At 33.7% G+C, this 15,626-nt stretch overlaps 1 protein-coding gene across 1 annotated transcript in view; it reads right to left on the bottom strand.

Annotated features, from left to right (window-relative positions):
- The window catches only part of SEMA3A (semaphorin 3A), a 392,466-nt gene extending 392,021 nt beyond the window's left edge, over positions 1–445 (bottom strand). The window contains exon 1 of the mRNA XM_066239698.1: positions 388–445. The gene's annotated coding sequence lies outside the window, so the exon portion shown is untranslated. The remainder of the gene's footprint in view (positions 1–387) is intronic.
- Positions 446–15,626: the final 15,181 nt, after the last annotated feature.

Below are 15,626 nucleotides of genomic sequence, written 5' to 3'. Positions count from 1 at the left end.
AAATGCAGAAGGGGAAGGCTTGTCAAAGGATCTTCCTGGATGGCAATCTGCCCACAAACCAACTACCTCTGCTCTGTGGCTCCTGGGGAACATGTCTAATTACTAAATATGAAGATTCAAGACAATACAGTAGCAATCCAGATCTTGACTATTTGAAGAGACAATGTGGCTTTCTTACAAAACAGGGTTTTTTCCTAATATTGGAACCCTCCCATTTTCTAAATCATTCTACACCATAGAAGGCTATATAAGTAAAAACAGAAAGTGCTCTTCATTTTTAAAATTTATAAATTATATTTTATATTATATGCCAAGGAACTGTATGAGCAAAGCAAAATATTTACCAAAACAATAATATACAAATATGTATATTTTAATATCTCTTACCTCTTTCCAGGAAATATTCTTAATTTCTGAGATATAATTGTTCAGTCCAACTGGTTATTTTATGCACCCTATAAAAATAAACAAGTCCATTCTTAGAATTCAATGAAAATCAAACAATTAGTAATAAATTAACAGGGACTTCTCTAAATTAAATTTCTTTAAACAACTTCAATACCTTTCATAAGGAAATGTAGAGAAGAAAAGAAGAATGTACTATGGGAAGCAGATACCAAATGTGACAAATATTTTACATTCATTTCTTGCACCTTCAAACAATTACAATTTGTAATCACTAATGGGATTTAAAAATAATTCATTATTTAGGCTCTGCTCTGTCAAAGAATAGCTAATTTATTTGAGAATCAGTTGAAACTCTAACATGCTCTATTGATTTGTCCATAATGCTATGATGTCATTCACATTTTTCACTACTGATGATGCAAGGCTTACACTGACAAACCAGCTAAGCAGTAATTTCATGGAGCTGCTAACAACTAACCAGATTTCATTTTAACAAAAGCTTTTCTTTTTCATGAATAAAGAAAATACATTATATATGAAAAGTAAATAAAAATTTTAAATAACTGAATCTCTTTAAACATAATATTAAAACATGCTTTAAATGTTTTTTTTTACTAAAATAGATGCTTTCTAACATTTGCTTTGTAACATCAATCATATCAATCATATACTATTTCATATTTGAATAATTAGTAAAAACAATTTTGTAAACAAAATAATGACAATTAAAATCTGGGCCAAAGACTTAATATTATCATTTGGGAAAAAATATAATTTGGTAAAAACAAAAAAAAATGTATGCAATGGAAATTCATTAGCTAAGTATTAACCTTATTAAATAATATGAATCTTATTTTAGTCAATAAACACTATAGTAATAGAAGTTCTGAAGTAGTATTTCTCTTACATTTATTCTTAATCTATTTTTTACTGTACATTTTTAAGAAATATTGACTATTGAACATTACAATATTTTTGAGAAATATAGACTATATTATCCTACATGCATTTACACAATATGTTTTGTTTTGTTTTTTTTTTGTTTTTTTGTATTTTTCTGAAGCTGGAAACGGGGAGAGACAGTCAGACAGACTCCCGCATGCGCCGGACCGGGATCCACCCGGCACGCCCACCAAGGGCGATGCTCTGCCCACCAGGGGGCGATGCTCTGCCCCTCCGGGGGGTCGCTCTGCCGGGACCAGAGCCACTCTAGCAACTGGGGCGGAGGCCAAGGAGCCATCCCCAGCGCCGGGGCCATCCTTGCTCCAATGGAGCCTTGGCTGCGGGAGGGGAAGAGAGAGACAGAGAGGAAGGAGGGGGTGGGGGTGGAGAAGCAAATGGGCGCTTCTCCTATGCGCCCTGGCCGGGAATCGAACCCGGGTCCCCCGCACGCCAGGTCGACACTCTACCGCTGAGCCAACCGGCCAGGGCCACAATATGTTTTTTAATCCTTTACTATGTAATGGGATTAGAAATAATGTAAAAAATTAATTTAAGTAAAACATTTATGCAAGGTTATATGTAAAAATAAACAAATAATTCATTAACTCAAGAGCACACGCCAATATTGAAACTCAAATGACAATAACATGTGAAATATTCATTAAATGTATGTATCACAAGATGGTGAAATTAATTCACAGCAGTAATAAGATAGGAAACAAGATTTTTGGGATTGAGGAGTCACATAATTCAGAGACTAACATTTGTGAAGACTCATCTATGTAGAATATTGAAATTACCAGACTATATGATGACAAGGTTGTTGGACAGCCCGACAATGAGATAAAACTGAAATCTTAATGGAAGAGGGGAAGTGGCCAGAAGTTGCTGGAAGACTTGTGTAAAGAGGAATAGCAGGTAGATGTCATGAGATCACAGCTAGGATGTGTGGAAAGGAGCAAGCAGACTACACTAGAAGAGACACTGAGGAACAAAGGAAACACTGCCCAATCTCCAACATCAGTGGTTTCAGTGGGGCAGTAGGGAAATAGCAATCTCTTAGAAGTTAGCATGAGATGCAGAGTCAACAAAGTAGAACCAGGCTTTATTTAGAAGGAAGATAAGGTGAAAAATGTAAAGTGGTTGAAAATAAAGGGGCTTTATTGGTGAGTTCTAGAAAACATGGTGAAAGGAGGCAGAAAAGGATGAGAGCAGTGGTTTTTAACCACAGGTCTGCGGATTCCATCTGGATGATTAACTCTTTTATAGACTGACAAGAAATTTCTGGCAGACTGGTGCTGGTTTGTGGACCTGTCATTGAAAACCACTGGATTAGAGGATGAGGTTTCAAGATGTTAGAATCAAGAATGACTTGGGCCTGACCACGCGGTGGCACAGTAGATAGAGTGTCGGACTGGGATGCGGAGGACCCAGGTTCAAGACCCCAGGTCGTCAGCTTAAGCGCAGGCTCATTTTGTTTGAGCAAAGCTCACCAACTTGGACCCAAGGTCGCTGGATAAAGCAAGGGGTTACTTGGTCTGCTGAAGGCCCACGGTAACGGCACATATGAGAAAGCAATCAAGGAACAACTAAGGTGTCGCAACGTGTAACGAAAAACTAATGATTGATGCTTCTCATCTCTCTGTTCCTGTCTGTCTGTCCCTATCTATCCCTCTCTCTGACTCTCTCTGTCTCTGTAAAACAAAGAATGACTTGGAAGCTCTGGCCAGATAAGTTGGTTGGTTGGTTCGGTTCGTTAGAGCTTTGCCCTAAAGTGCAGAGGCTGCCAGTTTGGGCCCCAGTCAGGGCACATACAGGAACACATTAATGTTCCTGTCTCTCTCTCTCTCCCTTCCTCTTTCACTAAAATCAATAAATAAAAATTTAAAAAGAAAGAAGAATGACTCGGAAGTTCCAAGTTTTTTTGTTTTTTTGGTCATTGACATGAAATGAGGACATGAGCTGACTGAATCCAATTCTGATTTTTCCAGAGAGGTGGTGTGGGTCTTGTCAGAGTGTTTAGGGATTTGGGGTGTCCATTTGACTCTTGGTGCTAGTGCTCTTTCACCCAGCTAAAGACATGTGAATTCTTTTTCACATCTGATGGACACATTCAAGTTAACACAAGAGGTTTTTTTCCCCCCTGATCTCCATCAGTGATGGTTTGAAGGTGAGGAGCATACACTAAATGTGGGCTTCCTTTTGATTTACACAGAAGGCATCCTATGGCCAGTCAGCTTATACCAAGTGCATAATCAATCTTCTGAGCCCTGGATGGTAGCCTCAATCCTACCATGTTTCTGAATCTCCTGTGTAGGTAGGCCTAAGAATCTCCAGTGTGGTCATCAGCATATGCTAGCATCCTGACCTTCTCTTGACTTCTGCTACTGAAAGACTAAAGAAAGAGAAGTTTTGTTACAAATATAAGGGCTTCCATGTTTTATGTTTAAATTTTCTCTTATTATGATATGATGAATGTTCTTATTATTTCATGAAGAGCTTCATGAAATTTCACTATCATAATTATTTATAACTAATGTAGATATTTATTAGTAATTCAGAAAATATTTATAATTTACTATGTGCCAGATACTATTTTAGATAGCAGTGAGAAGTCATTGAAGTGCCTGGCTATAAGGCACTTAAATTTTATGCAAATAGTTAACTAAATAATATACAAATTTATAATACAAGGTCAAGCAATGATAGGGCTATAAAATGAGAGGATTGAAAGGCTGGGTAAGAATTTGTTTGTTATGGTCAGGGAAGCCCTCTGTGAGTTGATGACATTTTACCCAAGGTCTATAGGAAAAAAAAAAAAAAACATGTGGATATCTTGGGAAAGAAAATTCAAGACAAAGGAGCAGTAAATTTAGAGCCCCTGAGGCAAGATCGGGCATAGTTTGTTAAAGAAACAGTGATATAGTCAGTGAGTAATGAGTGAGGGAAGGGTGATGGGAGGGAGTTGAAGGGGCAAAAAATAATATAATTGTAACTATATACAAATTTGATATAATCAGGTCCTTAACTGCAAACAGTGGTAAAACCTATACCATAAACATGATTTCTTAGTTAAAAACAGTATATTGGTCAAATCAAAATATTGTAAAAAACAAAACAAAAGAACAAATAGATATGGACAGTATAATTAAAAGAGCTTAAACATTGAAAATTTCAGAACTTCACTTAATCTCTATATTAAATTGACCACAATGAAACCAGTATGTTGATCAAAATATTTTATTCTAGCACATAGAATGATGTTTAATTTAATAATTGTTACAACTATAATTAAAATATACTTTGACCAAATTAAATATTCATATTCACTGATAATGTAGACAAACTTCTGGCACATATAAAATTTTCCACCTATCGTTGGGAAGATTATGAGCCAAGTTGGCACCTGCAGACACAAAATATCTGATCATACCTGACAGTTTTTTTCTTTCAATTCACACCATATAATTATTCAACAAAAAAAAATATGTCACAAAAGGTTCCATTAGTGTCAGATAATGATGCCTGCCCAGCATACTTTCAACTTGCTTTAAAGTGATAATAACAAATGAAACTTAAATGGGAAACTCCCATTGAAAATAAATTGTAATTTTTTATCTTATCTATTTCTTTTCTTTGATTCTGGTGTTCTCTTGAAAACTCCAAAGAAGTCATAGCTTTGATAAATCTGACGACAGGGATGTACAAGAACAAATGAAATACTCTACTTTCTGCTGTACTTGTTTACATTAAACAATAATTTACTAGGAGTTAGCTGAATTGAAAGTTACATTGGCCATTTTCTTTAAAAATAACAGTTAGTGTATTAGAAAGACTTAAAATTGCATTAATATTTCTAGGAAAGTACATTACAAATTTAAAATCTCTTTCTCTGTATTCTTCTTCCCTCTCTCTCTCTCTCCTTTTGTCTGTTTCTCATGAGAGAACGGGAAAGCAAGGTAATTTGGGAAATGGATATGAATAAATTAAAAACCAATCCATTGATGTTTAATTTAATTTATAATGCAGAATTTCAAGTGACTTTGATTAGAATTAGTACATACATGTCAAATACCTTTGAGATATGTGTTGTCCTGGTTATTTAAATTTACTCAAGCGTGTAAATTTATGTAACTTCAAACACTCTTAGGTTTAATTATAAAATTTCTGTATTTTATTTATGTACTAATAATTTTTAAATACTTAATAAACACCTAATATGTCAGGCAGAGTTTTAGATACAAAATTAAATGAGGCATGAAGCTAACATAGAACCTCCAGGGAGTAGGGACTTGCCTTTTACTTGCTGCTACATCCCCTAATAGAACAGTGCCCAGCTTTGACCAACATTTAAATATATATAATAATGAGTATCTATTTTAAATAAATGTATATATAAGTGAATGTACATATTTAAGTAAATGAATAAGTGTATTCCATCTCCTTTCTTTTTACTGAGATTCAAACAACTATCAATAAATTAGTGATTACAGTCCAATGTGATGAATATAATGATGGTTATATGTACTGAATGCTCCAAGTCTGTGAATGAAGAATTAAAGGTGCATAATCAAAATTCAGAGAATATATATCTGGGGTGACATAACATTAGTCACTATAACCAATTGCTTGGGTAAAATACACACTTTTCAAGGTCTCAGAAAAATATGCAATTATGAAAAAAGATGCAAATAAAAAATTAAGGACTATTTAAATAAATGCCTATTAAATTTCACCTCTCAACAGTATTATTTCATTGTAAACATTTTATACTTAAGGTTCTCTCATTCTGCAAGTATCACTGGATATGCATAGGTAAAAAAAAAAAATCGGCCCTGGTTGGGTGGCTCAGTGGTAGAGAGTCGGCTGGGTGTATGGATATCCTGGTTTGATTTCTGGTCAGGGAACACAGGAGAACTACCCATCTGCTTCTCCACTCCTTCCCCTCTCACTTTTTTTCTCTCTCTCTTTCTCTCCTGCAGCCATGCTTCAATTAGAGCGAGTTGACCCCAGGCAATAAGGATAGCTCCATGGCCTCAACTTGGACGTTAGGTGCTAAGCAGAGCTCAGTTGCTGAGCAACAGAGCAATGTCCTAGATGGGCAGAACATTTACCCCCTAGTGGGCTTGACAGTGGATCTTGGTCAGGGCACACACAGGAGTCTATCTCTGCCTCCCCTTCTCTCACTGAATCAACAAGCAAACAAACAAATAAAATCACAGAAAATGTTAATTCAATGAAAGGATATATTTATTAAATATTTTCAAATTGGTAAAACAAAGAAATGCTTAACGTGGGACAAATACTATGAAGTGAAGCCCTCCCCTCCACAAAACAAAAAAATGACACCTTGGGCTTCATAAGATCTGAAACAGGCCATATAACCTCTCTTATACTTGTTCTGACATAGGCTGAAAATAAATATAATTTGATTAAAATATTTACATGAAATTTATCTTTTTAGTAAGCAATTTCTAAACTTCAAAATTTAATTGGTCTTCTCAAGTGTAGAATAGAGACTTGAAACTAAAATTTTCATCATTTTTATATTTCAATCAGATTACAAAACTATCCCAATGGTAACATGTTATTCCTAAAACTTAAAAAATATATATTACACTGAAAACAATTTTCACCTTAGAAAATAAACAAATTCTATAAACTATTACAGAATTATTACATACAGATTAAATACTTGAGTTTACTCATAGTTAATAATGCTACTGTGTAAACTTTAACTCATATGTATCTCATCATATATTCACACCATTTACATTCATATGCACTAGATAAAAATATAGCATTATATATAACACATGCATATACATGCATATATGTGCTCTCTCACACACACACATTACTTGCAGAAACGTTCTATGAGTTGTACATAATTTATGCTTCTATTAGATAAACTTTAAACTTAAATCATCCAATTGATTAGTATGAACAAAATTTCTGGAATTGCTATTTCTTTCCTATTATATGTGTTTCTTTATTCTAAATACATATAATACCTTATGTAGAATAGATACTATTTCTAACAAGGCTTTGAATCTTTCTACTATTGCTTAGTCATATTTATAAACAGTGCTGGCACAAACATTTTGAATGGCACAATTTAATATATTTGTTATATCTAAAGTTATTTGCAATATAGATTTATTTTTACTTTAAAAAATTGTGAATAATATATCAGATCTTTTTGACCACATTAACCACTTGTCTCTAATCAAACCATGCTCTAATATAATCATTATTTTTTGGGAGGATCAGCTGTGATATACTTTTAAATACTTATTTTCTTTGAAATTCTATTGCCAGCCAAATCAATAGAATCCAGTTTTCAAAGTAAAACAATAGAATTTATAAAGACAACAAAACTATAGGTCTGTAATTTCTTTTACTTAAGCTATTTATTTTATAATTCTGTATAAACAAAAGTATTGATTCACAGTTATTTGAATCAATTTAATTATATTGTAGTTTAAACATCTTAACAATAGACTTTTATTCTTTAAATTACCTAAGAAAGTATTTTTTTCTTTTTAAATTGAATAGCACCATATTCAATTTTAGACTTATTATAATAAGTAAAACTATGTTTGTTAAATGAGTTTATGATAGAAAGACCTAGAAATGTATGTTGTATTTCCAGATAGGTGTTTATAGTGAGTGAAAATAGATAATCTTATTTTATGAATATAACACTCAACTTTTCTGCCCTTCATGTGTGTGTCCCATAGCTTCTCAAGATTACTCTAGACCTACCCTTGTCCTAAGACATTTTAATAGTCTTATGTCTATATATATAAAACAGCGACAACAGTAGAGCAATAATAGTAACCCTCCTAATTCACTCAGTAAATAGTTTTACAATTAGATAAAGAGGTAAAACTTTATTTAAGACACAGATTGATATACATTTTGATTTAATTCCTTGAAAACATTAGGGACATAAAAAATTAAAGACGCACATTTGGGAACCTTGTACATCGCATATTATAAGAAACTCCACTTTTTCTCCAGTGATTATCTAGTATTATATGAACAAAGCAGGTATCTATGTTATGCTCATTTTAGTAATAGCAATAAGTCAAATATTATAAACTGTATCAACATTATTTAACTCCACTAGAAAAAAAGATTACCCCAAAATATCAAGCAACTGATATGTTGTTCACTCAATAAGCAACAGTTCACAGTCACATAACTCCAACTTCTATGTATTTTCAAGGTTTGTCTCTTGAAAAACAAATATTTAAGATTGATTTATTATCAAAATAATTACATCCCTTCTCCACCATGTGCCTCCTTATTGGGAAGATTATAATTCACACTCCTTTGACTTCTAGTTTGACAATGTAACTTGCCTTGGCAAATAAAATGTGTGGGAAATGACATGGCTATTTCTGAGCAGAAGTTGTAGAGGCCACAGTGTGTTTCTGCCAATCACCTTTTTTTCTGGGATACAAGCTAATTCTTAAGTCTGGGTAAAAAATATTGGAACAGAACTGAAACCAGTACACTAAATATATATAATGTGAATGATATAAGAAAAATCTTTATTGTCATTGTAAGGCCATTGATTACCTCAGGATAACATAGCCTATGCTAATTGATATGGAATTCGATGTTTAGAAATAATGTATTACAGTAACAAAAATCTAAATTACATAATATCAGATTTGAGATCAAGCAGTTGGTGATAAAAAAATTTATTGGAGGTGGAAAGATGGCAACTTATTAATGAAACAGAAAAACATTTGGTAATAGTGTAAGCTGCAATTCTTTGGGAAGGGGAAAATGTTCCAAATTAGCTGTGGCTTCAAGTTATGGTCACGCCTCAATTGGTACTGGCTAGTTTGCAAGCACAGAAAAAGAGAAACAGAAAGCATCTTGAAATTTCAGGTCCTGCAGCATTGAAAGATGTTGTTTCTTATCACCAATCAGTAAAAGAGAAAATTGTTGAAAGCTTTGAGTCATGAAAGCTAATTACAATTCAACCTCTTAGCAAAGAGCAAATCAAGGGTGTGATTTTTCACTCTTCATTAGAATATCAGCACTGTCACCAAAGATAAGTTTCCTTCCTTTTTACAGCTGAGTAGTATCACATTGTATCAATGTACTAAACATGGATGGACCTGGAGAGTATTATGCTAAGTAAAATAAATCAGTCAGAGAAAGACAAGTACCAGATGATTTCACTCGTGTGGAATCTAATGAACAATACAAAATAACAAAATAGAAACAGACTGGCAGACATCGAAAACAGACTGACAACTGTCAGAGGGAATAGGATTTGGTGGACTGGTTGAAAAAGGTAAAGGAATTAAGCAAAGAAAAAAAGCTCAGACACAAACAACAGTATGATGATTACAGTAAGAAAGGGGGAAGGCAGGAGAGGGTAAGGAAGATAAATGGTGGTGGAAGACTTGATGAGGTGGTAAACACACAATACCATACACAGTTGATGTATATCATAGAACTGTATACCTGAAACCTACATAAAATTATTAATCAATGTGAGTCCAATAAAATCAATAAAAATATAAAATATCTGCATTAAATAGGGTAGAAGCCAGTAAATACTTTCCATTGAGCAGGATGGCTAAGAGAAAGTAGAATAAAAAAGGGTACAAGTCTTCTGGAAGCCCTGTAAACTCAAGGGACCTAAGTTTAGAAAGAAAATCAGTATGTGGCTATTGGTACATGGTTGAGAATAAAATAAAATACTAGAAATAACAATCCTACTATGTTTGGAGAATGTAGTACTGCCACATGAGCCATCAGCCTGAAATAAAAGAGAATGTGAGTGTTTGAGATTTCAAACATTAACTTTAGGCTTCTCGAACTTCTAGTGGCAATAAAATTAGGCTAAGAAAGCTGTTTATCCTACAGGAAAGGGGGGGGAGCGATATTTGACAGTGACCTTTACAGATAATGCCAAGGAATACAGAAAAGTATCTGCAGAGGGCAGAGCTAGAGCTGTGGAGAGTAGTAGGCTAAGCAGTTTGGGGCAGGCATCAGAACTGGAGACATATCAGGAAACACTCCAGGAAAGGGTCATGCCCATTATAATTTCAGATGTGCTGCGATCTATAGGGTGACTGCTTTGTGCTCCTTCCTCTTTCTGAATAAACATTTCTTGCTTTCCGCCTCAGAATATTAGAAATATGTGTAGGTGTGAGGATTGGGAGAATAGAGTATATAAAAAGTCCTCTAAATTCCTAGTTCTCCAGATTAAGAACCTCATCTGGTCTATCATGAGGTTCCAGACGTTGCAACTGAAACTGTGTCTCGATGGGAATTTGGTGAATGTAAAGAATGAAGTTGAATATTTGTGACTAGATTTTGGTAGATTATATTATTATCAACTATGTGTCATTGCTCCCCACTGGGCCAGTCCCTGCAGGAGGACTAGACTTCCAGTGTCATTAACTTTATTCATAGATATATGACTTGCTTTTGGCAATGGCCTATGACTGCAACCAAAGTGTCCAACATCTAAGCAGAAGCTTTAAAACTCAGCTCTTGGTTCTGGCTTTGCTTTTTTCCCCTTTTGCTGTAACACATATATGTCTCAGATAGGACCTGCTTTTTCATTTTAGAATGATAGAACAGAACCTAAAGTGTCCCATGGTAGACATCTTGCATGTGCAATAAATAAACTCTGATATTATACAGGCACCTAGATGTTGAGATCAGTTTTTTTCTAGCCATAGCACAACTTAGCGCAGCTTCACTGATTGAATAGAAAGTGCACAGAAGCGAAAGGTGTAGAGAAAACAGCATGTCAAAGACAATAGTCACTTTTGCTCAGGCAAACAATGCCTGCTTTAGAAAGGACTTGCTTTATGCCCTGTCTGCCTTAGTACAGCAGGAATGCCAGGGACTGGCACACAAGACTTGGTCACAAAGCCATTTTTCTGAGTAAAAGTTGGTTTTCTCTGAATATAAAAACAACTGTGTAACACTAATGGAAACAGTAGTTTGAATTATTTTAATCTTATAATAAATCTGTTACATTATTGTAGAATTACGATAAATAAATAAATAATGAACTGCAAAAAATATTATTTGGAGAAATTTTTTGTTTGTTATAAATAATTTTACACTGACTCTTCTAGCTGGTGGGATCAGATCAGAAGTCATTCATTTCCAAACGGGTAATCAGCCATACAGCAAAAGACTCTAAAACATTATATCAAGTTGTAATTTAAAGATTGATAAATACAATGGGCAATTTTTTCAGCTAATGTAGATCATTAGGCTGGATTGGATGTGAATTATTCTTCCCCACATAGTTTTAAATTTTGAAGATCTTGGTTTTATAATCACCCCATTGCTAGACACAAGGTCCATGGAAGAAAGATTCCCAAGATATTAAAGTCTATACACTTTCTATTCTCCTTGGATTGGGGGTAACAATAATTGATACAATTTGAATTGTTTAAACAATAGGATAGAAACAAATAATGGAAAATCATCTGTATTGTCTCAGTTAAAACCAGTCTTGCAGTAGTTTATCTCATTCTTAAACAATTATGTAGCAATTTTTGGTGATTAAAGTTTTTTTCTCACAGTTTATCTTTAACATAAATAATACAAAAGTAGGTCTACTGATAATAGCAAAGTTGCATTGAAAAAAGTTAACTAAGATGAAATTGTTCTAATTAGAGACCCCTGCCTTAAGTTTATATACCTTTCTTAATTTTCAGTATCATTGTAACCAAACTAAAACCAAAATTAAGCACTAATATGAAAAAGGATTTGGAAGTACTCAGTATTTTCAAATAATCATACATTTAAGTCCTTAAACTGAGAAAATGACTTATTTCACAACATACAGAATGCAGGCATGCAAACTAAAAATCCACTAACGTACAAAAGCCTTTCTTGTTTTTTCATCACACAGAATACTTTACTACATATCATGTCAATCATGAACAAGATAAAATAGTTGTTCTAAGTCTGTTTATTAAAAGTACACATACAAACACTGAGATGTACAGAAAGAGAATGAGTTACCATTTTGGAGATTGTATGAATCTTCCTTTGACTTCCTGCTGATTTTTTATAAAGCGTAATTTTAATCTTCCAGAATCAATTTTTTGAACTTTGTTTTAAAATTATCATCCAGTAGTAGAAAAAATTATGAAATGGCGAGTAGTCAAACAAAATAAGAGACCAGAAGAAATGGTGGAGTGTTCGCGATCAAGTTGATTAAACAGTGCCGGGTCTGCAGTTTGTCAAAAACCTTTTTGCTGCCTCACATTTTCTAAAAATGGAAAAAGTGAAGCTTTCACAAGTAGCAGGCTCCAAATATACTAGTATACCCAGCATGAAGCTCGTGATACCAGCAATTTTTTTTTTCACACATTATGAAGTTCTACTATTAGCTGGTACCCATCAACCTAATAGGATATTTCTCCATCTTAATGTGAGATTCAGCTTTTGGACCGTAAAAATCTCTTTCCATCCCTCGGGCTACATTTGTCCTAAAGAAGCATTAGTCACATGCAGCCTTGAGGGACTTTTACACAAAACTTGTGGAAATAATGTATAAATTCTTTCCTTGGAAGGGAAAAAGACAGACACTGGGTTGTTGGTGGTGATTGTTAAAACGGTAAATCTAAGCATGAATTTTATTTCTTCCTCTTGATTTATTTTCCTTAGTTTTACCTAATTTTCTAGAGATATGTGTACTGTGTATAGAAATTTAATATGGGTGATATGATAGTTGCCCATGATATTATGTATTCAGTGACAGCATACTCTATCACATTTCATTTATTTTTGCCATTCATTCTATCTAGGTGTTAAATGTTATAAGCTACTACCTTTTTTTTTTTTTTTTTTTTTTGCATAGAGCTTTGTCATGGCATAGCTTTTACTCTTTTAGTTTTAACTTACATTTTAACAAAATGGATCTTTACCTAAATATCATTATTTTTTAATTTAAAATATTAAATACAAATATAATCTTATTATTTGTTATTATTTGATAGCTATTGTTCTTCATTGTTTTGGGCATATGCTTTTTTTATTCTATAATTTGTAGTACATTTCACATTTACCACACTTGATTATGGCTTGTCTCAACATATTTCATCAGTTATTATGGTCTCTGAGTTGCCAATAAATTATTTAACTGAAATAAGTGTTCTCTAGTAGACAGTATTTCATAGGAAAAATTCCATGAAAATGCAATTACTTCAGGAAATCCTGAAACTGAAAAATTGTATTAAAAATGCCTAGTTTCCAAATAAGCATTGAAATAAATATTTTAAAAGATACTTTGTTTCTTAAAAATCTAGTAATATTTGCTACATTTTTATTTAGGTCATATCTGAGACTCCCTTTCCTCATCTATTAAAATGAATAAGTGATAACTAGTTCTTAGGCATTTTACTATAAAATTGCTATTTTTTTCACAAAATAGAAACAAAGACAGGGTCAGAGGGAACTGATAGACTGCTGTCAGAGGGAAGGGGGAAGAGGAGACTGGATCAAACAAGGGGAAGGGATTAGCCAAAATCATATATACATAACACATATATACAAAGAACTGGTTAGCAATAGCCAGAAAGAAAGGGCAGGTGGAGGTAGGGTGTGGGGGGTCAAAGGAGAAAATATGGGGGTAGAAGAAGACTGTGCATGGGCAGGGGGCATAGGGGCATGATGTGGTGTATAGAGGGTGTTATATTGAATAGGGCACTTGAAACCATGTAAACACAATAAACTAATATAAATTTTTTTTTAAATTGCTATGCCCTTTTTTTTTTTTTTGTCAGAGTCAGAGAGGGGGACAGACAGAAAGGGAGAGAGATGAGAAGCGTCAATTCTTTGTTGCGTCATCTTAGTTGTTCACTGATTGCTTTCTCATATGTGCCTTGACTGGGGGGCTACAGTAGATTGAGTGACTCCTTGCTCAAGCCAGCAACCTTGAGTTCAGGCCAGCAACCTTGGGCTTCCAGCCAGTGACCTTTGGGCTCAAACTAGTGACCATGGGGTCAAGTCTATGATCCTACGCTCAAACCAGCAACCCTGTGCTGAAGTTGGTGAGCCCGTGCTTAAGCCAAATGAGCTCGTGCTCAAGCCAGTGACCTCAGGGTTTCAGACCTGGGTTCTCCGTGTCCCAGTCTGATGCTCTATTCAATGCACCACCACCTTTCTATGCTTTTAAATGCTGGTAATAGTTAAAAAATATATAAATATGAATTTTCCATATTTAGTTCCCTATTTTCTGTAGCTATTAAATGTTAATGACAAAGTGAAAATGACCAACTAATTGTAATAAAAATCATTTGTTCTTACAATTTTGAAGCATAGTTTAAATAAAGAAATTACTTGAAGCTCTGTATTTATCACTTATTGTGTGAATAAATTATAATATTTATTTTTATATTCAATAAAATATGTAGAATAGAATAAATGGTTCAGGTGGCATAAATTGACTCTCATGTATCATTACATTTCTCAGTACAGTTTTTCATATAGCTACCTTTATCACTTTTGTATATGAATTGTGTAATAAAATACAATACCACTAGACCCAGATATCAACAAAATCAATTTGCTTGAAATCTAGCCACTTGGAAATCAATAAAATATGTAGTGCTTAAATATATTTATGCAAATAATTATTATTACAAATGTTACACACTCACCAGATATTTAAAATGAATCAGGCTGAATTAAGCATTAACCATTAATCCTAATTTCAAAGAATTATCTACCATGTACATGCTGATTAGTATAGTAAATTATCATATATCAGTCACTAAATCCCAGAAGTCAGTATAACAGTAGCTACTATTATTAGACATGTACTATAATCCAAAGTCTTCTCAAAGCACTTTCTATCAATTAGCTATGTTAATTCTGATAATAATTGAGTTTTTAATGCATTTTATAAGTAAGAAAATTGAGGGAAAGAAACTCTATGAGCAAGATAATTAGTGACTGATATTAGATTATTTGATCTGATTGCAGTGATTTAGTTATTAGGCTCTGTGGTCTTTTAGCATCAATATTTTGATGAGAATCAATATTTTGTAGAAGAAGGGAAGCTGGTAGTGCAAATAGAACAGGAATGCTCAGGCTCTGACACAAATGTTCACTGCTGACAAACTATTTTGCAATTTTTGTGGGGAAAAAAATACAGATCTAATTGGTTTTTCTGCAGCAAGTAAGCAGAGGGAGCAACGAGCTGGAATAGGGCAGCATGTAAAGAAGAAGAGAACAAAATACTGTTCAGCAATAGAAGTAATAAA

This window comes from Saccopteryx bilineata, chromosome 7 (assembly GCF_036850765.1).
Source record: "Saccopteryx bilineata isolate mSacBil1 chromosome 7, mSacBil1_pri_phased_curated, whole genome shotgun sequence".
NCBI lineage: Eukaryota > Metazoa > Chordata > Mammalia > Chiroptera > Emballonuridae > Saccopteryx > Saccopteryx bilineata.
This window is presented reverse-complemented; position numbering and strand designations above follow the sequence as displayed.